Here is a 25731-nt window from a genome sequence, read left to right on the forward strand (position 1 = left end):
ACCCTTGGAGTTGCCAGTAGGGACGGAAAGGGGCGTGGCCACTGTGAAATACAGTTCGGTAAGGGGCATGGCCACTCTGGAAAACAGTTGAGCAGTTCCCCAGAAAGTTCATCCCAGAGGCACCACGTGGCCCAGCAAATCCATACGTAAGGACAGACCCCACCGAGTTGAAAACGGGTATCCCAACAAATACTTGCATGCAAACATTCACAGCAAAAAAGTTCACGGTAGACAAAACATGGAAATAACCCAGCGCTCCCCAACAGCGGAGTGCATAAACCAAACGTGGGCTATCCATGCCACGGAATATTACTCAGCCATAAAAAGGAAGGAAGGACTGACACTTGCTACCTCACGGATGACCCTCAAAAGTATTATTCTAAATGACAGAAGCCAGACACAAAAGGCACATATTTATAGAATTCCATGCATATGAAATACCCAGAATAAGCAAATCCAGAGAGACAAAGCGCAAATTAGTGGTTGTCAGGGGCTGAGGGTAAGTGGTGGGGAGGAGGGTGGAGCTAATGGGGAGAAACTGCTCACCGGGAACAGAGTCTCCCTTGCAAGTGATGAAAATATTGTGGAATTGGATGGGTGTGGGGGTTGCACGACTCTGTGAATATCCAAAATGTCACTTTATTTTTTGCATGCTTTATTTTTTTTTTATGTTTTAATTTATTATTGAGAGACAAAGACAGAGTGTGAGCAGGGGAGGAGCAGTGAGAGGGGGAGACACAGAATCTGAAGCAGCTCCAGGCTCTGAGCTGTCAGCACAGAGCCCGATGGGGGCTTGAACTCACAAACAGCAAGATCATGACCTGAGCCAAAGTCAGACGCTCAACCAACTGAACCACCCAGGTGCCCCTGAATTGCGCACTTTATATCGCTGAATTTATGTTATGTGAATTTCAATTTCTTTTTTAAGAAAATACAGCCTGGAGCTCACTTTGCTGCCCTCCACCTGCCAGGACCAAGAGCACTTGACCTTGCCTTAAAGATCTTGGCCTCCAGCTCAATGCCATTAGCTGAAGTCTCCCTAGAGCCGGCCTCCCACACACTCATTTCTCCCTTGGAACTAAGCCGGGTGGGCCTCACTGGAGAATCACCAGACTGGGTGGGTTTTAATATGAGGTGGCTTTTGGGGCCCCTGAGTATTTGCAACCTGTTTCCCATAAATCTATACCTTCATTGCCCTCTTGAAAACTAATTCTGACAGATCTAGGGGGACTGAGCTGGCCATTCAAGGGCTTTGTCTTGGTCTATAGCAGCTTGGCCTGACTGGCAAAGAAATGAGCATCTGTGAAGAATCCTGTGTCTTATAACTTGGAGCTGACCTACCTGCTGCTACAGTAAAAGATACAGATTCAGGGGCGCCTGGGTGGCTCGGTCAGTTAAGCATCCGACTTTGACTCAGATTATGATCTCACAGATTCAGGGCCTGGGGGGTCAGTTAACCATCCAACTTTGACTCAGGTCATGATCTCATAGTCCGTGGGTTCGAGCCCCGCGTTGGGCTCTGTGCTGACAGCTCAGAGCGTGGAGGCTGCTTTGGATTCTGTGTCTCCCTCTCTCTCTGGCCCTCCCCTGTTCACTCTCTGTCTCTCTTTCTCTCAAAATAAAATAAAGACATTTAAAAAAAATTTTTTGAAGATACAGATTCAAATCTTTCTTTCCCTTTACTCACTGTGAGCGCCTGGGCAAGTCATTACCCCAATGCCCTCATCTGTAAGATGGGCATTATACCTCAAGATGTTGTCATGAAGTTAACAAAGGTTCATATAGTAGTTGCTCATGTAATATTATTGCTTAGAGCCCCAATGTGGGGTTCGAACTCACATTCGAGCTGAACTGACCTGAGCTGAAGTCAGAAGCTTAACCGACTGAGCCACCCAGATGCCCCTTCATTTTATTTAATTATGTGTTTATTATGTAATACATCATAAACATCATTCTATGTCAACTCACTTAGATATACAGTGTCAGGGGCAAATGTCATAACCGATCTCCTGCTGTTAATGTTCGAGTTGTTTCCAGTATTTTACTGCCTCCCACAATCCTGGACTGACCACCTTTGTCCTGGGCGCACCGCTCTGGTTACATCCTCAGGAGAAACTCCCAGAAGTGGAATTTCCAAGACGGTCAGTGTGTTTTTAAGGAGCTTGTGCTCCAGAAAGATCCGTCAATGTTCCCTCTCATTGGCAATACTCAGGACTATTGGGTTTCCTTCCCTGATAATGAATTTTTAAAAAAGAGAGATTCTCAAAACAAAAAAAATAATAAAATAATAAGCACAAACCAGAGGCTTCTAGGCTCAGTTCATCGATCACCGTTGGGTTTCGAAAAGATCGTTTTCCTTCGCTCAGTCACGTGAGCGTCTTCTCCCACCCGCAAGCTAGGAAGCCGATCCTCCCAACTCCTGGGCACATTTCCCAAAGTGAACCATCTCCGCCTTCAAGAAACGAGACCAGGTGACTGGGGAGAATCTTTTCCATTCTTGTGCTTGGTGTTATTGAAAGACCTGCCCCAGACAAGCTGCATCCTCCTCTCTGCAAAATGAAGAGGTGCAAAAAGATTCTCAGCACCGACTGCCAGGCCCCTTCATAAGCCACTGGTTTTAATATTGGTTTGGCAGCTCCAATAACGATTTTTTTTTTAAGCACAGAACTCAGAGACTGCTCTCAGAACACGGCCATGAACTTGGTCATGAACCTGGCCACGAACCTAGGAATCCAGTTACAAACCTGGCCTGAGCTACGGTTAACAACACCTCACACATCCCTACCATCTTTAAACCAAGAGCCCTCCCCACAGTCGTGAACTTCCATCTCTCCATTCTCGTACAAGGACAACCTCAAGGTTCCCAAAATTACAGAGGAAAAAACACTGAAGCCGAGGCACGCCCCTTCTCCAAATACTAATAAAGACGTGGGCTTGGTTGTGGGTGTTCTTTCCAATCCTGCCACGCAGGAGAAGTTCTCTTTCCCGGCTCAAAGATGAGGAAACAGCCTGGAAAGGAGCGACTTTGGCCCGGGTCGCACCGTGGTCAGCAGCAGAATTATAACTTGGAGTCAAGACTTCCAGTGTCCGGTCTGGATCTTACGAATGCATTTCCTCCCCTTGAGCCCATGCTTCAAAATGCTCCCTTCAACGTGACCCTTGCTCTTTAGCACCAGAGAGCTGGGGAAGCAGAGCACCAGCGCAGGCATGAGATCCTTGCTTAGGGACCCGGGCACAGAAAATGGGAGGAAACCTCCCTTCTGTCGTGGTACCAACCCAACAGGCTGTGGAAAGGCTAAGCTCTTCCTCTGACTTTGGGGACAGAGAAAAAAATGTAAGGTGACTCGCCCACGTCTGCTGCAGACCCAGCAGACAGGAGGGTGTCATGGTAGGTCATGGTCTATTCCGGCTCCAAGAGATGCTTCCCTGATCTACTCTGATGCACCAACTGCTTCAAGAACTTGGCAGATGTCAGGAATCTGGAGCAAAGCTCCAACGAGCATCCCTGTTTCTTTGGGGAAAGGAAGAGGACTTGTATATTTTAAGCCTCAGCTGCAGGGTACCCTGGGGGGTACAGGTGGGGCATCGGGGTGGGGCTGGGAGACACAGTCCCTGACCTGACGAGACCCACAGAAATGCCTAATACTCAGAATCAACAAAAGCAACCTCCTCCTTCTTGCATTAGGGGGGGAAAAGAAAGGCTGCTTCCTCAGGGAGGTGTATAAAGACAATCCATCGGACCCTGTGGTCCATTTGTCTTAGTTATTTTCCCCCAGCGGGTGGGCTTTGTCCCCCATTCATTGGCTCATCCACAATGCATTTACCTCATGTTTATTATGATCTACTCAGAAAAGCCAGGAGCAGCCCAGAACTCGGGTCTTTCCTATTCAATGCACCTGCAACTCAGTTAGCCATCGCCTTTTTACCCATCTCTTCCTCTCCAGCCCTGCCCTCCCTGCAGCCAGCGGAACCTGCAAAATGCCACTGGTGGTCCACACAGCACAGAACCAAGAGAGAAGAGTCCAGGTGAGCCCCTCTTATCCAGACCCAAGGAGGGGCGAGGATATCATGAACCTGTCAGGAAATGCCTGCAGGATCTTCGAGTGTTTCCCATCTTCCGCTGTGGGCTGCCTTTTGGATTTGGGGAACCCAATGGCTCCAGATACTATATGATCTGGCCAGGTGCCGTGACCTCAAAGTTAATCTTATGTTATAGATGAGGGAACTGGGATTTGGAGAAACTAAGCAGCTTACCTGAATGTCACTGGCAGAGCCGGAATGTAAGCCAGATAGTTGTAAATCACAGCCTCTCTTCTAGACCCATGTGATCCAACATGGTGGCCACCAGCTCTACGTGTGGCGACTGAACGCTTGGAATGCGGCTGGTCTGCAGTGAGATCTACTTAAGTGTAGAACACACACTGGGTTTTCAAGCCTTAGGACCTCGAAAAAGAATGTCAACTATCTTTTCTATGTATTGTATCTTTTTCATACTGGTTTTGTGTTTTTTGATCGAGTTAAAATGGTACTTTCGAGGGGTGCCTGAGTGGCTCAGTTGGTTGAGCGTCTGGCTTCAGTTCAGGTCATGATCTCATGGTTCGTGGGTTTGAGCCCCATGTCAGGCTCTGTGCTGACAGCTACTTCAGAGCCTAGAGCCTGCTTCAGATTCTGTATCTCCCTCTCTCTCTGACCCCCTCCCCCTGTTTGCGCTGTCTCTCTCTGTCTCTCAAAAAATAAATTTAAAAAAAAACATTAAAAATTTTTTTAAAAATGGTATTTTCATCATCTTGGGTGAAACAAGATATGTTGAAATGAAAGCCCTCTGTGCCTCCTTACTTTTTCAAGGTGGTCGTTGTACGTGTGGCTCACGTAGTTCTATAGCACGGCGCTAGCGTCAACTGTTGTTACTCAAAGAACAGTCCGTGGACCAGAAATACAGGTGCACATGCATCATCTGGAAGCTTTTGAGAAAAGCAGGCTGGAGCCCCAGTGCCGCATCCTACAGGCCTTATGAGCCGGGACAAGTGTCTTGATCTAGGACTCAGTCTCCTGTTTTGCCAAAAGGAACACATCATTGCCATGATCTGACCACACCACCATACCGCAAGGTTGTACTGGAGACTAAAAACAGTGATGGTGTGGAGGGATTTCTTCAACCATAAGTAATAATAATAATACTGTAATAATTCATACCCCCTGAAAGTTGACGCCTAAGCACTTTCCACATACAATCCATTTAATCTTCACAACACCAAGAAGGTACAATTGTTGACCCATTTGACAGATACGAAAAATGGTCTTCAAAGAGAATGAGCTTTGTAGCAGAGTTATGGTTGAGCCCAGGCTGTGTATAAGTCGGTAACAGTCATAATAATGAAAGCAGTCATGACAATCACTGAGAAAGACGTAGATAAACAGGAAAGAGGACATCTTTCGACCCTATATCCTCCACCAAGAAGAAAGAATAAAAACACAGCCCTGAGAAAATTAGCCATCTAGGGACAAACTGAATGCCGGGCACTGAGCTAAGGGCTTTTCATGCTGTATTTCCATTGGTCCTTGTAAGAACACAGAGAAGGTGATTCTTATGGTCCCAGAGGAGGTGATGTGGGCTCTGAGAGGTAAGACACCCACCCCAGGTCACACAGCTGAGCACAGATAGCTGGGATTGGAACCCATGTGTTTAGCTGTAAAGCTCATGTCCTCATTGGTCTGTGCTCTGCCACACTGTCCCTCCTTGGAGGCAGTTCCCCAAACTGTGTCCCATTCATGATGGCAGCTGATATTGATTGAGTGCCTGCTATGTGCTGGGCTCCAATGCATGTCTCCCATCTCATTTGAACCTCCCAACAACCCACTGAGTTAGCTGTGATTACCCCTATTTGGGGAATGGGGAAACTGAGGCACGGAGAGCAAGGCAACTTGCCCAGGTACATAAAAGCTAAGTGGTGGGGTCTAGGGAGTCTAGCTCCTCGCTACCTTCGAACCTCAGTGCTACCAACACCCCAATGATCCCTACCAGAGTTACTGCTAAGGTTTTTTTAAACTCCTTGAGAGGAGGAAAGGTAGTGGGAGGAGTCAGGTCCTAGCCCCGCCCCACACCTGCTCACCTTCCACATCAGGGCTTTGCAGCCAGGTCTCCATCCCCTAGAATCCAGAGAGGGAGAGGAAGGCTTCCTACTCGTTCATCCAGGGCCACACCTGGTCGGTCTATTTCAGATACTACACTACCCACCTTGATTGCTTGGAGGAAAAAACTTTTGAAAACCCCCAAGCAAGAACCAAGTTTCTGCTCCTTGCACAGTTGAGTGGGAAAGAGAAGGAGAAGGTGATTGGATTGGAGATGGCACTGAAAGGGAGGGTCGGATCTGTTCCTGGGTCTACGTGAGACACCAAGTGAGACTCGGCTGGGAGCGGCAGGAAGATGGGCATGTGGCTCAAATGGGGAGGGGGCGGTCAGTGGTGGCATCAGGACAGAGGGACCAGAAGGTCTTATGGGCAGAGCCAACAGACTGCAAACCAGACCTCTGCTCCGTGCTTTGGGTCAGCTCACTGCATCCTCGACCCTCACCCAGCCAGCCCTCCGTCCCCGCCCACCATCCCATTTCACAGATAATAACACTGAGCCCCAGAGAAGACACACGACTTCCCACAGCCACTCATCCTTTCCTGCATCTATTCAACATATGTCCGCAGGGCACCAGCCCGGTTCTCGGAGCTCTTGAGAATATTCTCAGATGCAGAGAAGTCACAACAGAATCACCAGCAAACCAGGGTGCAGTTTAATGTCTACGAGTCACAAGTTAACACACTACCTACCACCTGGAGAGCAGCGAAGCGGTTCCATCGTGTTTTTCACCAGGTCATCACAGGCTTTCCAAAAAAGTAAAAGGATGTTCTCAGGCAGCTCGAGACGAGGGATGCATGGTAAGTACAGAAGTTTAGAGTCATGTGACGTGTCACCTCCTTTCAATGTTATGGGGAGCATTTCTGAGTATGGGTAGGTTTTGGGGGTAACACTGCAGGCTTTCTTGGACATGAGGCCGAGATGACATAGCCCCTCCGGCATCGACTTTAGGTGAAGCCCAACCAGACGAGCGGGAAGCTTCTGGGCTCCCGGAGCATCCGGTCTCCCGGATAAACTCCTGGGTATCCCACAGCAGACACCCCAGGGCGTCCCACTGGGCAAGCGCAGAGGATGGACAACAGCAAGCCAGAGGAAGGGGGACCCCCCCAGCCTAGAAAGCCTCCCCCCCTCCCGCCAACAAGCCAGGGGCCTTGGGGAAGCTCGTTCAGCTGTGAGCCCTTGGCTTCCCGTGGCTCGATGCCCCCGCCATCTGACACCATGACAAGTCACAGCACCCAGGGGACAGCCCTTAGTGGAGGCCGGCCCTGACGATTCTGCAGCCCAATGACTCAGCGACCATCTTGCCAAGACACAGGCTTCCTCCCGCAGAACCGAGCCCCCCGTGCGCCCCAGCGCACCCCACGTCAACAGAGTCAGAACGTATTAGAGCGAAGTTTTTGCTCCCCAGAGCCTCTTGTTTGAGCAAAGCCAACTAATTCAGATTTAACCTCCCTCTTAATAGGCCGTGTTGCTGAGCTTTCTAATTAATGCCACATGCTTCCCTCAGCTGTCATCCTGAATAAATGTTTACAAAGCTATTAACGTACTGTATTTGTAAACCGGGACCGCTCGGCTTTGGGGAATCATGTGGTATGCATTTTCTCCTCCAAGATGGAAAAGGCTTAGCAATAATAAATACATTGTTTTGCAGGGATGGGAGCAAGGCGTTGCCTGAAAAAAAAATTTATTGTAAGCTTCCTGAGACAGTGTGTCTGTGCGTACGTGAGGAATCGGACCTTTCCCGAGTTCAGCAGAGCTGCCAGGGCCAGATTTGGCCCAGGTGGGGGTTCGGAGGAGAGAACTCCAGGGACAGGGGGAAAAAAAACCCACACTGGTTTCAGATCTAGAGAACGGGGCTCTAGGTCCCGTCCTTCCGCTGGCCAGCTTCATGGTACGAGACAAGTCACATTTCTCCTTGGAAACTCAGGTTTTCCATCTGGAAAATGGGAGCTCAGGCTACCCCAAGATTGTCCCCTGAAAATACTCCTGTGTAAACTCTTCAAAGGGACCCCAGAGTCCTAAAGATGAAGTCTCACTGTCTCTGCACGAGACCCCAGACTCAGCGTAATCTTCCTTCCCCATTTACTTCTGTCATTTCTGATCATTCATGTGCGCATGTACGGTAGGCATGCTAGTTCACTGCTCCTTTCCTAAAAAGGGTGCTGGCTCAATCTGGCTCAGTCTATGCCAGGTTCTCGACCAGGACCACCTCTTCGCCTCAGTTCCTTTATTGCCTGGCCAATGTGTGCACCCGGTTCTTACCTCCACCTCCACCTCACTTTCCCTTCAAAGCCTTCCTTGAACTATCGGTACTAGATCAGATTTCCCTCTCAAATGCCCCACCACACCTGAGCATCTTGGATCGTAGGGTCGTTCTGCAATGGCCCATTTATGGGTCCAGCCACTAGAGCATAAGTTCAAAGAAACAAGGACGTCGCCCATTTCATTGGACGCTCAATCCCCCACGCCTCCCAAACGGAGAACATTTTCCATTAGTGTTGCTGAATAACATTACCTGAAAGGGGCAAGTCACCAGAACAGAGGCCAAGGCAGGGGTAGTTGGAGCACTCGTCAGCTGCACGAACTTGGACTTGGTCACATACCGTCTTGCGGTGCTCTTGCCATATCTATCGGTATTTGTAGTAACAGGCTCCGAGAGATTAAGTGACTTTCCCAAAATCACCCAGCTAGTCTGAGACAAGAGCTGGGATTTGAATCCAACACCTTTAGTCTCTGAAAGCCCAAACTTTTGGGGCACCTAGGTGATTCCATAGGTTAAGCGTCTGACTTCGGCTCAGGTCATGATCTCGCAGTTCGTGGGTTCCAGCCCCGCATTGCGCCCTGTGCTGACAGCTCAGAGCCTGGATCCCACTTTGGATTCTGTGTCTCCCTCTCTCTCTGCCCCTCCCCCACTCACACTCACTTTCTGTCTCAAAAATAAACATTAAAAAAAATTTTTTAATAAAAATTAAAAAATAAAATGAAAGCCCAGACTTTTAACTGCTCAATGCACTGGCAGTGCCAGCGGCTGCAGTCCCGCCGCCCCCACCCCTGCCCACTCCTAGCACCTCTGTGCCCCCACCCAGCCACCTCCGGCTGACACCTGGCTCATAAACATCAACCCAGAATCAAGGATCCAGCCCTGGAAGACCTCAGTCTCCTCTTTCTTTCAAAGCCAGATCCCACCAGGAAGCCAGAATTATAGCTGCTTCTTCTCTACCAGTCCCATTGGAAAAAAATCCCAGGCAAGCAAGCTGATTGGCCAAACACAAGTCACGGGCTCGTGCCTCGACCAATCACTGTGGCTGGGGAGGGAATGCCGGGATCAGCTGGAGCGGCTTCCGAAAGAAACTACAGGGAAATGTTTCTGGAAGAGGAGGTGCTGAGCCAGCCCAACAGCCCTTGTTCACCACAGAGGTCCTGTGGACGTGATGGGGTCTGGCACCTTGTTCTGGGGGGGGGTCTTCATATGACCACAAAGAGGGACAAGTCAACACACAACTAAAATCTGGTCCACAGCTATTAACAGAAGAAAGAGGAAAAACAAATTAGAGCCCATGTCAGGCTCTGTGCCAACAGCTCAGAGCCTAGAGCCTACTTCGGATTCGGTGTCTCCCTCGCTCTCTGCCCCTCCCCCTCACACTCTGTCTCTCTCAAAAATAAATAAACATTTAAAAAAACAAGAAGTGCCCAAGACAGTGCCTGGCACATAGTAGGTGCTCAGTAAATGCTTGTTGAAGGCAGGAGTTAGTGAGAGCAATGCATCATGGCTGGGAACCTGAAGGTGTCCCTGCTCCATTGTGGGGTGTGAGAGTCAGACCGCATGAATTCAAACCTCGGTGGGAGCGCCTCATAGGCTGCATAATTTGGGAAGTCACTTTGTCCATCGGAACCTCAGTTTCAGAGGCACCCAGTGGCTCTGTCGGTTAAGCATCTGACTTCGGCTCAGGTCATGATCTCGTGGTTGGGGGGTTCGAGCGCCATATCAGGCTCAATGCTAACAGCTCAGAGCCTGGAGCCTGCTTCAGATTCTGTGTGTCTCTCTCTCTTTGCCCCTCCCCCACTCGTTCTCTCGATCTCTCTCTCTTTAAAATGAATATACATTTAAAACAAAAAGAAGAAGAACCTCAGTTTTGGCCTCTGGAAGGGGAAATAACATACCTACCTCCTTCTGTGGGAAATGAAGCTAATCTCCCCAAAGCACCTGGGGTAATGCCGGGCGCCATGACTGTCCCGTCTATGGCAGAAGATAGGTGACATTCTGTGCAAAAATGTCCAGCTCCCTACCCATCGGGCCAGAAAGCTTGAATCTTCATTAAACAGCACTTTCCCCTACTCCCGTGTTTCCGCTCCCATTGTGGAGAGCAAGAAAAAGAGAACCAAGCCCAAGGTTCTTGTGAAGAGCTAGAGTCCATTACAACGGGGCACGATTTTCCTACCAAATCTCCACGGTGAACTGGAAATGCAGAAACGATTGCTGCCAACCTCATGTCTCTTCCAAGGGAGATCTGGGCCCTGCAGGGGGTATTCTGGTGCCCTGGGCTCGGCTGTCTCTGTTTTAAAAGGAGTGCCAAACACCAACCCTGCCAAAATAGCAACACTTCTCATATTGTTGCCGATGTCCTACACCTCAAAACCCAGAGAACGTCCGGGGTCCCCTGCCGCCTTGGTCTAAGCGATACACACGCCCAGTTATTTTGATCCACAAAGCCAGGAGCTTGACTGTTTCACAGATATTGGCAAGCATCAAAAGGTAATGAAGCAAAGGCTGGGCCAAAAAGGATCTTGAAACTATTTTGAGGGCTCTATAAATCCACATTAAATTTTTTTCCTTTTTTGTTCAGGGTTTTTGTTGTTTACTATCCATGCCCTGTCTCCCGTCTGCCCCAGCTCTTTCTGGTCCCCTGGCTTCTCTGTCCATTCCCCTTCCACGACAGTGAGGCGGAAATATTTATCCCCACAGGTGAGTGTTAGCCACACAGAGGACAAACACATCACGCTGAGCTCCGCTCTGGAGAACATCCCGCTTACGTTTCTCCCGGTCCCTCTAGGAAACTGGGCTCCGGATTCCTGCCTGGCTACAGGCCTCACGTGGCCAAGTGTTTGGGCTGCATGGAGCCCCCACACTTTGCCACCAGCCTTTTGATTGCTGGGCACCCCTCAAACGTTGTTGGGGGGGAGGGGCGGGGGGAGAGGGCGGGGCAGATGCCCAGCGTCCTTGGCTCCGGGAACCTGTGCTGAGCTGGACAATAGGTCCCATCGAACACAACGCTTCCCAAACCTGGAGCAGGGCTGGCCTCGCGGGCGTGCAGTGCTGGCTTTTAGGCCCTGCTGTCCCTGTCCTGAAATTCTAAATAAGTGTTGGACAAGACGGCCCGCATTTTCATTTTGCACACCTCGTGTTCCATCTCGCACCAGACCCACCCATACTGCGGCCCACCACCCCCCAGAGGCATGAGCCGCTCGCTGTCCGCCAGATGATTTTCAGGTGCTACATGGCCAAACCTTCCCTCGCTGTCAATAGTTACACATTCATTTCTATATGTGTAAGGACAAGCATGGAATTAAGGCATCAGTCCCCTGGTTTTGTGGCTATTAATGCTTAGGAGGGGGTTCCATTTATTTATGGAAAAAAGTGAGTCCACTTAAAGAAAAAAAAAATAGGAGGCGAATTAACTGCAGATGTTACTCAAATGCGGCAAAAGAATAAAAGGGAGAGAAACCAATGAATACATCCAACTTGAGAACTGCCCGGAGTTTTCTCTCCCCACCACCACCAAACTCCAGATCCCAAAATACTGCCCTCCGCAACCAGCCAGTGCCGTGGAGCGCTCTTACACTGCTGCTTTTCAGAAGATACACTGATTCACTGTATACCTTTGGGCAAGGGCTTTCATCCATAGAGCCTCAGCTTGTCCATCCATAAAATGGGCCAACTCTTTCACCCTCAGAAGCTTGGATTCTTCTAGGGAAAAGCAGTGGTTTGGAAATGCCAATCCTTACACTGACTACATCTGAACCACTTGAGGTCACAAAAAAAGCCTATCCCCAGATCCCAGCCTTGGAGATTTGGATCAAGGAGGTCACAGGTAGCCCCTGGAGATATTTTTACCAACCTCCTCAGTGATTTTGATCAGCCGTCAGTTTTTTGGTTTTTTTTTTTTTTTGAGAGATAGAGAGAGAGACAGCACAAGCAGGGGAAGGTGAGAGAGACACACACAGAATCTGAAGCAGGCTCCAGGCTCTGAGCTGTCAGCACAGAGCCCAATGCGGGGCTCAAACCCATGAACTGTGAGATCGTGACCTGAGCTGAAGTCAGACGCTCAACCTGCTGACCACCCAGGTGCCCCCAGCCATCCGTGTTAAGGATTGTTACATGGAAGTATTAAAAATTGCTCATCAATCATCCAACCAACACTTGCCAAGTCTCCCCCCTGGGTCTTGCACAGGGCAGAGTAACAAGGATCCCACCATTTTCTGGTTGCGGGAAGAACTTGAAGTTGAGATCAACTTCCTGTGTGCCAACTACTATTCAGAGATCTATATGGATATTACCTCTCATACTGGATTTTCAAAAAAATGGCCATGGCATACTGACAGGCCCATGTGCCTTTCCAGAGCTTTGCTACTCTCTCCCTGACCCCCGACCAACCGATGAAGTCTTTCAGGTCCCCTCAAACTGGCCAGAATTTTGTGACTTCCTTAATGAACAGAAAGCAGCAGACAGGACCTCCTGTGACCTCCAGGTGAGCTCATAAAAGGCAATAAATACTTCCTCCACCAGGCCTTCTGTCTCTGCACGCCCATCCTGGGAACCCAGCCTCCGTCCTTTCAGGATGCCAAGAAGCCACATGGAGAAGACCCTTGTTGGGGTTCTGGCCATCTGACCCAACAAAGGCCTCCCCAGTCAGCAGACACAAGAGGAGCAAGTCTCCAGAAGATCACAGCCCCCAGCCTTTCAGCAGGTGACTACGGCAGTGGTCCCCAAGTGAAGTTGTCCCCAGTGAGCCCTTCCTGAGCTTCACATTTGTGAACAAAATCAATCGGACTCTGTTTTAACCCACTAAGATTCAGGCCTGCTTGTTACGCAGCTATAGATGACATGAGCCCATGGATGTATATAACCCAACAGGAAATACACCATTTCCTCCCCTGCTTTTACATATGGGAAAACTAAGACTTAGCACGGCAAAGCCCCTTATCCCACATCACCTCACTAACCATCCTCCAGCCGGAATTTGAACAAAAGTCCGTCCAACTTCAGAATCCGCATTCTTTGTGTACGCGACGGTCAACAGGTCAATATAGAGGGTGTAGACAGAGATGGGAAAGAATGGAAGACAATGGGAGAGACAGGACAAGGAATGAGTTTGGGGGAGTAGGGCGCTAAAAGATATAAGCAGACTCACCACTGAGATTAAGATCCTTCAAGGCCAAAGTCTTTACCTGAGTCAGCTAGGGATGCCCCCCACACCCACCCCCTACGCCCTGCAAATACCAGAAGGGAATCGATAGCTCAGCACTCCACAGCTAGGTCTGGGCACCTGAGAGGGATCTCTCCTCTTCCTTCCCACCTCTTCCTCCAGCCCAGAAGGGGTCCTGTGTTTGGTTGACATCCTGATTCTCCTCCCCTCCTCTGCTCCCACATTTCCTCCTCCCAACACACAGAACCTGAGTCACACAGAGACGCCGAGGAAGCAGATACTAGGGCAGAACACACTGGTTTCCGTGATGTTCCACTTCTCTCTCCCTCTTGCCTGAAAGATAGGGCCCTTCAACAGGACTGAGAAAATCGAGCAATATCGCTTTCCGGTGTTCTCTTTTCCTCGTGTCCCCTGCACCACCCTGGGGAGATGTTTTGTAAGGATAGTCATGAATTATTAAATGCCAGGCACTGAGTTACGTGCTCGACATACATGATTCTATCTGCTCCACTTCCAAACAGGGCATCGTGGAGACCCTGAGCTCTGGTCCGTGCAACAATCCCATGCCAGACACACAGAAGTGAACTTTCTCGACAACCTGCTGCTCTGCCAATAATAATAATTCATTGTGAGTACTTAGCACACAGCCCTGTAACATAATACCACCTCTTTTTAGGTCCTATTATATCCCTAACTCAAGATGAAGAAGCTCAGACACTAAAAGCATTTGCCCGATGTCACACAACCTACAAATGGCAGAGCCAAGACTCTGACTCAGGACTCCGTCCCTGTGGACCCCGTGCTTGTAAGCAGCATCGCTCCTCGCCCATCCCCCTGTGCTCATGGGTGCCCCCCACTCCTCGCTGACTTCCCCTCCCATCTCCGCCTTCCAGGCAGTCACTCTCTGCCCTCCCGACCCACGAGAGCCTGTGCAGGATTCAGAGCCCTTTGCACTTCTTCGACCAACAGCTTCCTAATACTATTACTGCTGATGGCTTTTCATTCCCGATGCCAAACCTGATTTGGAGTTCACGAGGCTGAGGGTTTCAATCCAGGCCCTGTGGACAGGCTCGGGGAGCCCTAAGTGACTGTAGCTTACAGACAATCTAATTGTTATTGACATTTGTGTCTGATTGTTCATCAAGGAGGAGCTGTCTTGTAGGCCAAATCATTCTATTACTCGGCCCCCTGTCAGCCTCCCCGCTAACGACAGAACACGTGTGCACCATCAGTGGCAGGCCAATCAATCGTAACATCACTACACATCTTCCCAGTCCCTTTTGTGGGCTTGGGCCTGGGCGTGGCGGGGGCAGGGAGAAGCAGTGGGAAGATAAAAGAGTGGAAGAGAATTGTTGTGCAGGGGTTCTGAAATGGAAGCATCCCCACAAACAGAAAAGAACAGGCTGTATTACAAAAGATATCAATCTATCTATCTATCATCAATCCATCTATCTACCTAGTTATACTGTAACCCAAAAAGAAAACACGAAATTTCCCCTTTTTTTATATATGGGAAAACTAAGACATAGCAAGGTGAAGCCACTTGTCCCACATCACATAAATAACTATTTCCTCTATCTATCTCTATAATTAGGTGGATGATAGATAGATACATAAGTATCCTAGATAGATGATTGATAGATAGACAGATAGATAGACAGATAGATAGATAGATAGATAGATAGATATCCTAGATAGAGATAGATAGATAGATAGCCTAGATAGATAGATAAATAGAGAGACAGATAGTTTTAGATAGAAGATAGATAGATATCTTAGATACATAGATATTTTACATAGATGATAGATAGATAGATAGATAGATAGATATCCTAGATAGAGATAGATAGATAGGTAGCCTAGATAGATAGATAAATAGAGAGACAGATAGTTTTAGATAGAAGATAGATAGATATCTTAGATACATAGATATTTTACATAGATGATAGATAGATAGATAGATAGATAGATAGATAGATAATTATATCCATATCTAAGTATCCCCTATCACTTGGAAGGGTTATTATTAAGAAGTATGTCACTTATCAGCTCTTCTGTTCAGTTGAACCCAGCATCCAAGGATAATGTCCAATGTCACCCTGAATGACACCTGTGTTGGGTTAAGCAACCTTGACCATAATCAATCCAGTAAGTTGTGAATTGCCCTGCCCTCCCTCTTAGCCAAAGCAGCTCCCACCCAGGTAATAAATCTCTCCCTCATTTTATCAGATGCTATTTATCTAGGACCTTCCATTGGCCAGTCTGCCCTCTTGAGATAACCACCAGCCCTGGCCAAGCGATGACTGCATTTGACTTCGAATGCTTTCACAATTGTTCCTTGATTCCAAGAATGTGTGAAGGCCTCCCAACGTCTGTCAGACAGGGCTCATTTGTCAAGGAGTGAGCACCCACACTCTCTTGGACTCTACACAATGACACAGTCTGGCACACCGACTAGTCATGAGGGGGATACCACGGTGACCCTGGCCTCCTCAGTAACAGGACGGAGCTAACTGACAGACACCAGCACTCTTCTTCACTTAAAAAGAAATAAAATGGGCACAGAAAAAGAGCAATGAGATCTATACACTCCCAGAAGGACAAAAGTTCAAAAGACTGATGATGCCCAGTGTTGGTGAAGGTGTGGGATGACCAGAGCCCTCACATCTTGATGATGATCGTCACAGGCTGAGTTGTGTCGCCCAGCCCCCAATCAAAGGTTGAAATTCTAACAATTCTGAATGTGACAGAATTTGGAGACAGTCTCTTTAAAGAGCGGAATGCAGGGTGACTGGGTGGCTCAGTCAAGGGGGTGTTCAACTCTTGGTTTTGGTTCAGGTCATGATCTCCTGGTTGGTTCCTGAGTTTGAGCCCCACATCGGGCTCTGCACAGACATTGTGGAGCCTGCTTGGGATTCTGTCTCTCAATCTCAATCTCTCTCTCTCTCTCTCTCTCTCTCTCTCTCTCTCTCTCCCCCTCCTTGCTCTTGCTCTCATGTTCTCTCTCTCAAAATAAATAAACTTAACAATATATATATATTAAAGTGGTGGTTGAGTTGAAATGAGGTCATTGGAGGTGGGCCATAATGACCGCGTCCTTATAAGATAAGATTTGGACAAAGACACACGCAGAGGGAAGATCATGTAAAGTCCTGAGGAGAAGACAGTAACCTACAAACCAGGGAGATAGGCCACAGAAGAAATCAACCCTGCCAACATCTTGATCTTGAACTTGGACTTCAGCCTCCAGAGCTGAGACAAGGCATGTTGGTCCTTTAAGTCCCCGTCCTGTGGTACTTTGTTAAGGCAGCCCCAGCAAACTAACCCAAGGAGGATGCAGAATGCTACAGGTCACTTTAAAAACAGTTTGCCAGGGGCGCCTGGGTGGCTCAGTCAGTTGAGCATCCGGCACCTGGAGCCTGCTTTGGATTCTGTGTCTCCCTCTCTCTCTGACCCTCCCCTGCTCACGTTGTGTCTCTCTGTCTCTCAAAAATAAATTAAAAACATATAAATAAATAAATAAATAAATAAATAAATAAATAAATAAATAAATAAAAATAAAAACAGTTTTCCAGAGGCGCCTGGGGGGTCAGTCAGTTAATAATCTGACATTGGCTCAGATCATGATCTCACTGTTTGTGGGTTCGAGCCCTGCGTCGGGCTCTGTGCTGATGGCTCAGCGCCTGGAGCTGCTTCAGATTCTGTATCTCCTTCACATTCTGCCTCTCCCCGACTTGCACTCTGTTTCTCTCTCTCTCAAAAATAAATAAAGATTTAAAATGTATTTTAAAGTAATAAAATAAAATAAAAATAAAAAGTTTGCCATTTATTATAAAGTTAGTAATATTATAACAGTTAAACCCACAAACTCCATTGCTGGGTATTTACCCAAGAGAAACTCAAATGTGTTTCTGCAAGACCTAAAAATTAATATTAACATTTATGTCATAATTCTTTACCCTCGCCTATACTATTGAAATGACCCACATGTCCATCACCGATGGACGAGTAAAGAGACCGTGGTATATCTCTGCGATGGAATACGACACAGCAATAAAAAGGAACAAAACCCTGGCACATACAAACACATGAATAAAACCCAAAGGCATTTATTCTTCTCAGTGAAAGAAGCCAGAAACCAAAGATTAAGTGATATAATTTCCATTTATGTGACACCCTGGAAATGCTAAATCTAAGCAAGCAAAACAAATCAGTAGTTCCCAGGGGCTTGAGGTGGGAGAAGGGAACCAATTAGAAAGGGCTACAAAGGCGGGGGGGCCACCTGGGTGGCTCAGTCGGTTAAGGGTCTCCCTTTGGCTCAGGTCATGATCTTACAGTTGGTGAGTTCGAGCCCCACGTCAGGCTCTGTGCCAACAATGCAGAGCCCACTTCAGATCCTCTGTCCCCCCCATCTCTCTCTGCCCTTCCCCTGCTTGTGTGCTCTTTCTCTCCCTCTAAAAATAAATAAATAAATAAATAAATAAATAAATAAATAAATAAATAAATACCTTGAAAGAAAGGGACATAAGAAAACACTTTAGGGCGACGAAAATGTTCTATTTCTCAATTGCAGTGATGGATACTATCAAATTCATCAAACGGTATCCTAAAAAGGGTAAATTTTCTTATATATGAATTATATTCCAAGAAATTTCACTCTAAAAGAAATAACAGTGAGCCATCTTTCTTGACTAATGGGCAATATTTTTTAATTAACAATATCCAATATTGGTGAAAATGCACAGAAACAATATTGCTGGCTGTGTTTAAATGAGGAATGTCTTTCTAGAAAGCAAATTGGCAGTTCTCTCTCAAAATGTAAACTATATGTCTTTTTTTAAAATATTTGTTTATTTTTCAGAGAGAGACAGAGCACCAGCAGGGGAGGGGAAGAGAGAGAGGGAGACACAGAAACCAAAGCAGGCTCCAGGCTCTGAGCTGTCAGCACAGAGCCCAATGCAGGGTTCAAACCCACGAACCACGAGATCATGACCTGAGCCAAAGTCGGACGCTAAGCTGACTGAGCCACCCAGGTGCCCCCATACGTCTTTTTTGACCCAGAATTTCCACCTCTAGGACTCCATCCTGCAAAACTGCTTGCATATTTACAAGTATGTCTACCACCACGTTGATTATCATGGCTAAAAATAACACACAATCCGTGGGGAAAATCCATCACAGAAACAAGGAGCTCAGAGACAGACACCAGGATGCTGGCGTCGTTTTCAGGGAGGATCTGAGGGTGGGAACAGAAAAGGAGAGCTCTGAAGACTTCACTCAATATTCTTCTGTATCATATACATCATTTATACAGAGAATGAATGCATACGTTGCATAATTTTTTAACCTCAAGGCCAGAACTCCCGTTTCGATAAAGAACAAAATGCTTCTCCCCCTCTTGAAGTACAGCCCATTCCCTGCTCTCTCCTCTTTGACATCTGCACTTGCCGTTCCCAGAAAATTCGTTAGTTGGGATGGGTATAGTCCCTTCATTGATTTTAGCAAATGAGAAGCAAGTAAGTTGTTGGGTTTTGTTTTTTTTTAAGATAAATACTAGGTTCTGTTAGTACACAATGTTACAAAAATCGTGGGAACAATATTGGGGGGTCATAAAAGTTGAAAAACTTGGTGGCCTCATTTAGGTGCAGACTCAATGATCAAGAGCCTCTTCTGCTTAGCCAAGGTTTTCTCCAGGTTGGCCTGATGGTGCGAACAGAATGGAGAAGGCATGGACCATTTATGTGGAGGGGGAGGGATTCGAAACAGTTAGGAAAAGAGCAGACGGACTAGTGTTAGATCCAGGTTTTCCTGACCTTAGAGGGTAAACATAAAACAAATCAGTTTCAATTACAGTGGAAAACACCGAGTTCCTTTGGAACACTGCTACGATCGAGGACTTTGACTTTGCAAATACCTGGTGTGTGTGCAACCCTTGGCCTCCATGGCCACCCCAAGAGCGCGGGCAGCTGGGGGCTGACCGAGTCCCATTGGACTTCCTCCGGGTCCCCATTCCTAGAACTGAGTGACTGGACTTCCCAATGCTGGTGGATGGCTCGTCCTTGGCAAAACCAAAGATCTGCCCATGCTTCCTGAGTCTTTGGACAAAGAGGACGGGAAGCAGGTTCCTGAGTGACGATCCTTCTCTGAGGCCATTTCTCCTTCCCTGTGAGAGAATTACATCTCACCTTGGAATGGGGGTGGGGGCAGGAGAGTCCCTTGAATTTTTCCAGGTGAACATTCTAGGATTGATAATCTCAAGGAATTGTTTCTCAGTAAGTTCTAAGCTAGACGAGGAAAATGGAACCATGAAAGAAAGACTCTACTCACTATGAAAGTCCCTTACAAAGAACCACTGGGCCTCTTAGTGTCTCTGCCGATCCCTGTGACGATTTTCCCACTTTATTTGGGGTTGAGGTAGGGAAGGGTTCAATTAAATTAGGAACCAGCAAAACTTTCCTATAAAGGGTCAGAGACTAAATGTTTTAGGTTTTGTGGGTCCTATGGTCTCAGTCACAGCTACTCGGCTCTGCCATCATCATGCAAAAGCAGTCATAAATGACACATAAATCAATGGACATGACCACATTCCAATAAAACTTTATTAATGATGCTAACATCGGACTTTCCTATATATTTCATGTGTCACAAAATACTGATCTCCCTTTGCTTTTGTTTTTTTTTTATTTTCAACCACTGAAAAAGGTAAAACCATTCTTCATTTTAGAGCCTTACCAAAAAAAAAAAGGTGTTGGACTGGATTTGGCTCTTGGTAACCGGTTTGCCAACCTCTGGCATTAAATCATCTTTTCCTTTGGGACTTCTGTTACCAACATGATTTTATTTTGAAACCTCCTCTTACTATATACAATGTCTTGACATTGTAACAAGTAAACAGATGTATATAGATAGGGAGGAAATTAGTGGGGAGGGGGGCGGAGGGTTAAGCAAAAGAAGTGGCTGTAGTCCATTTGGGATATGACAATGAAAGTCCCTTGAGCGTGGGTGTCCGTCCGTGATGACTGGCACTTAGTGTAGGCTAGTGAGTTTCTCTCTCCTAAGTGAACAACTAAAGGTCAAAGGAAAGAGAACTTGATTCTCATCCCAAAAACATTAGCAACATTTCTTTCTCCAAGCTATGAGTGTTCTAGAAGAAAGGTAGAGGACAATGTCAAAAACTGGAGGCTTAAGCAGGATTAAGAAAACAAAGGTGACTTGCCAGTGGTTTGTCGGACAGAGGTGCATTGCAATGTCAGAGCTCAGATGCAGTGTCAGACCAAGAGGAAAGTCTGGAAAAATTATCACAAAAGGAAGGTCATGTTTAGATTTGTCTCTTTTTTTTCTTTTATAGTTTACGTCAAGCTGGTTTCCCTATAACACCCAGTGCTCATCCCAACAGGTGGCCTCCTCCATGCCCATCATAGATTTGTCTTACCCAAAAGAAGTCCAGGGGGAGGAGAGGGGAAGAAAGAAATCAAAGGAAATAAGATTCCAAATTATATTGGTTAGGTGTTTAAGCTCAACTATCGTGGCTTAAATACTTCAGATTTCACTTTTTCTCTCATAAAAGAATCCCTGATGGGGACAACCAGGAACAATATGGCAATGCCATCAAGCGTTCCGGGAGGCAGGGGCAAGCTCCTTCTGTCTGTCTCCACCATAGCTGAGTGACCTTGTAGTTTAAGGTAGCTGCCGGAGCTCCAGCCGTTACATCACTATTCCACGCAGCAGTACAGAAATTAGTCAGGAGAGGACTAAAAGGTGCATCAGCAGCTGAGTCCATCATGTTAATCAGTCTTTCCACTTACCTACCAACAGTCAAAACTTATTCATACAAACATCGTGCCATTCCCATAAGATTGGGGGTCTATTTCTATGGAAATAGAAGAGAAAGGATTTTGTAAAGGCAACTAGCCACATCTTCCTTAGCAATTCAGAGTAGTTTATCAATTCATTGATAAAGCATGCGTAATGGCCACCAAGGCATATAAACTGGGAGATCTAACCCAGAAGATGACAAACTTTGTCTTCAAAGGGCCAGATAATAAATTTTCCAAGCTTTGCATGGTCTCTGTCTTGACTCCTCAACTCTGCCACTATATCGCAAAAATAGCTCTAGGAAACATTTAGTGGAAGCACATAGTTGTGTTCTAATAAAGCTTTATTTACAAAAGCAGATGGTGGACAGCATGCAGCACATAGGTCATAGGTGACCCCGGATGTAAGCGAATGTGAGAGGTCAGTTAGATGCCGCCACCGAAGCGATGCTTTATTAACTTAATCTGTGAATGATAATCAGAAGTTCATTACAAAGAAAGGAGTGGGCTGACATAGAGTGTTCCAGACAAGGGGCACAACATTTCAAAGACGGAGTTACGAGACAGGGCAAAACGTGTTCAAAGAATTTGAAGGAATCCAAGTAGGATGGAGCGAAACAAGCTTGAAGAATGTTATAAAAGATGAGTTGCCAGGAGGCTGAAGTCAGGGGCTCCTTGGGGGTCTGTACTTTATCATCGGGACAACCTAGAGTGACCAGGGGTTTTGAATGAAGAAGGGACATGATTACAGGTGAAGATTTTAAGTTCATTCTGGCTGTTGGGCAGAGGGATGGTATCGGACAGGTCAAGAGTAGAGGTCAGGGGCGCCTGGGTGGCTCAGTCGGTGAAGCGTCTGACTTTGGCTCAGGTCATGATCTCACAGTTCATGGGTTCAAGCCCCGAGTCAGGCTCTGTGCTGACAGCTGGGAGCCTGGAGCCTGCTTCAGATTCTGTGTCACCCTCTCTCTCTGCCCCTCCTCTGTTCCCGCTCAAAAATAAAGAAAAGCATTTAAACAAAAAAGAAGAAGACATTTACTGGGAATGAATGAATGCGATGATAAAAATAGAATCTAAAAGAAAACAAAGCAGCACAAAAGAGAATCGGCAGGAAGTTGCTTTTGTCTTCTAGATGAAAGACAAGATGGGCCTGGACCAGGTGTCAGCAGACCGGACAGAAGAACTGTCTAGAATCTAGAGTGCCGTGGTTTCGTGGACAGGAAGGAAAAAGAGATGGAGAGCCCAGGGTAATGTCCCAGCTCCTCTCTGGGACCTGGGATCAGACCGCAAGAAAGGAGATGCTTCATTTCAGAACTCCTTAGTGCTTCTCCTCTGTCTAGTTTCCCCGCAACTCTGGACAGAATTGGCCAAGTGGGGACAGAGTTCGCTACCTTGCTAGCAAACATCCAGATACGTCTTTCACTGGGTCAGTCGGATCTGTCTCCTTTCTTGAAACAGAAGAACGCTGAACCAGTGTGTTCTTACTGTCGGACTTTGATGATTTCACTGAGCAAGGGCGGCAGTAAAGCATCCGGGCTTTCCTGGGACCTTGGCATGGGGGTTCCAGAACAGAAGGAAAGTACCATGTTCCTAACGGCGCCGAACCTCCAGGCAAAACAGCCTCCGTCTGTATTTCTTTCTCTGCCTCCAAAAGGCCATCAGCCCTCCCTTACCCACCCCCACAGGGAAATTATTTGGACAGGAACGTTTTTAAGTTTGAGACTTATGGGGTGCCTGGGTGGCTCAGTCAGTTGAACACCCGACTTTGGCTCAGGTCATGATCTCATGGTTTGTGAGTTCGAGCCCTGCGTGGGGCTCTGTGCTGACAGCTTGGAGCTTGGAGCCTGTTCCAGATTCTGTGTCTCCCTCTCTCTCTGCTCCTCCCCTGCTTGCACTCTGTCTCTCTCTCTCTCTCTCAAAAATAAAAAAACATCAAAAAAGTTTATGTTTAAGTCCAAGGCTTACAGAGGAAGACAGGAAATCCAAACTTGCTCCGTTTCATGGTTGGTGATGCCTTCCCGCTCAGTGGTTTTGAGTTTAGAACGAGCTCTTCTTTGTTCAATTAATTTTTAATACCATCTGCTGCGGGGCGGGGGGGGGGGGGTCCTGCGTAGAGAAAACCTGTGAAGATCTCAGGTCTCTCAGAGTTGTCTTCTTTATGGGAAGAATCGACAAATTTGGACTTGACGTGCTGTGGGCATCCAAATTCACTCTGAGCAGGGGCACTTTGAATCTGAGTAACCAAATCGCAAACCCCTCGGGGCCCGTGGCTTATCGTCCATATCTCTTGTAAGGAGCTGAACAGACTACAGATATTCAACAAGTGATAAATAACGCTATATTACAGATCAATAGCATGTGCAGTCTGGTTGGGAAAAGCCGATTCTGATCAAATTAAGGCCCAAGCATCACCCGAGCCTTGGATTTCATCCAAACATGACCTCGCGGGAAGACTTTTTGAAAGTCAAGAGGAGGGATGTGTGTTTCCTCACATTTCCTCCATCCATATTGGTGGCATCCATTCAGAGCAGGAAACTCAGTTTCAGGTCACCGCAGAAGGATCTTTCGGCTCTCTACATATTGCCCACGACTCCCCAGGTTTGACAATTAATGGGCCTTCAGTTAATATCTGTTGAGTGAGGGGGTGCCTGGGTGGCTCAGTTCGTTGAGCGTCCGGCGGCAGCTCAGATCTCGTGGTTCATGGGTTCGAGCCCCATGTTGGGCTCTGTGCTGACAGCTCAGACAGAGCCTGGAACCTGCTTCAGAATCTGCATCTCCCTCTCTCACTGCCCCTCCCCTACTTGTGCTCTGTCTCTCTCTCTCTCAAAAATAAATAATCTTTAATAAATCTATTGAGGGGTGCCTGGGTGGCTCAGTTGGTTAAGTGTCCAGCTTCAGCTCAGGTCATGATCTCACGGTTCATGGGTTCGAGCCCCATGTCGGGCTCTGTGCTGACAGCTAGCTCAGAGCCTGGAGCCTGCTTCAGATTCTGTGTCTCCCTCTCTCTCTGACCCTCTCCCGCTCATGCTGTCTCTTTCTCTCTCAAAAATAAATAAAACATTTAAAAAATCTATTGAGTAATAAGTTACTAATATTAACGAAGCGCTCACTCTGTGTTAAGCACTCTAATAATTTTCTATTTACCGGGACATCTCATTTGACCGTCTTATCAACACTATCAGGTAAGTTCTATTACCAGCCCTACTTTACAGATGGGAAAACAGAGGCTCAGGGAGGCATAGTGACTTGCTCAGAATCACTCCGCTGGTGAGTGGGAGAGCAGGATTTGGCTCTGGCTCAGAACCACCCCATTGTATGGCCACCTATAAATCAAATGCCTCGTCCACTGAACATGCTGACCTTTGTGCCTGAGTTCAGGCCCAAAAAAAAGAATTATTCCGACTCAAGGGAAAAAGAAAGAAAAACTTACCAAATAACTCTTGAGTGGTCAAACTTCAGAGAACCTAGTAGATGCTGCCTCCATGTCCGTTCATTTGCCCTGAATATGACCAGTTCCTTCATGTCCCAGAAACTTGGAATCAGGCATTGAAAAGCATTTCAGAGACTATTCGGTTCAACTTCTTATGCAATAGACAGCTCTCTTCCATGGAATCATGCAGCCTCCACTTACATGCCTCCAGGGATGGGAGGCTCACTCCTGCAAGTAGCTGGAGCGGGTTCTAAGGGGTGGGCTGCCCTTTCTTCACTTTTTTAGAGCTAAGAGAAAACAAAAACGGATGCCTAATCCCTAGGGCTTAACAAGAAATACAGAGGTGTCTACACAAGTGGAACACTGTGTGATTTATTCCCTGAAGAGATGAAATGATACCAGAAGTCACTGAAGGTTTCCTGCGAAGCCAGTCTCTGTGTTCTACTCCCAGCTCCATCGTCCCTGAATCTTCTAGAGCAAAGGATTGCAGCATGCCGTGGTGCATTCTGGGGCAGAATACCCAAGCAGCTTCTAAACTCCTCTCTCCCCCTTGGTCTCCTTTCAGCAGCACATGCTCATCTTTCTGTTTCTCTGAACCCTCAGTTCTGATAGACCCTCCCCCAAGGCCAGAGTCTTAACTTTCAGCCTATAGGACATCACTTCTCCTACTCAGACCCCCTCCCCTCCTCCATCCCCCCTTCCCCTGGCCCCAGGTGCTTGTGAGGTGAAATTGTAATTGTGAGGTCACGAGTATTGTCCTCAAAGCCAGAGACAGACCTGTGTTTGCATCCTACTTTTATGGCTTCCTAGCTGTGTGGCCTTGGCCAAACACCTTAGCCACACTGGGCCGGTGTCTCCATTCACAAAATGACTTTATGTCTCAGAGGAATACAACCCGTAGAAAACAATGAGTGCCTAGTCCCCCAGCATGTTAAAAAA

The 25731-nt window shown here is 47.2% G+C and overlaps 1 long non-coding RNA gene across 1 annotated transcript in view; it reads right to left on the bottom strand.

The window, feature by feature from the left end:
* LOC115278439 overlaps nucleotides 1–25524 on the bottom strand; it is a 110486-nt gene extending 84962 nt beyond the window's left edge. Inside the window, exon 1 of the long non-coding RNA XR_003902891.1 lies at nucleotides 24793–25524. This is a non-coding gene — a long non-coding RNA (uncharacterized LOC115278439). The remainder of the gene's footprint in view (nucleotides 1–24792) is intronic.
* Between the last annotated feature and the right edge of the window lie 207 nt (nucleotides 25525–25731).

The sequence above is a fragment of the Suricata suricatta genome, chromosome 14 (assembly GCF_006229205.1).
Source record: "Suricata suricatta isolate VVHF042 chromosome 14, meerkat_22Aug2017_6uvM2_HiC, whole genome shotgun sequence".
NCBI lineage: Eukaryota > Metazoa > Chordata > Mammalia > Carnivora > Herpestidae > Suricata > Suricata suricatta.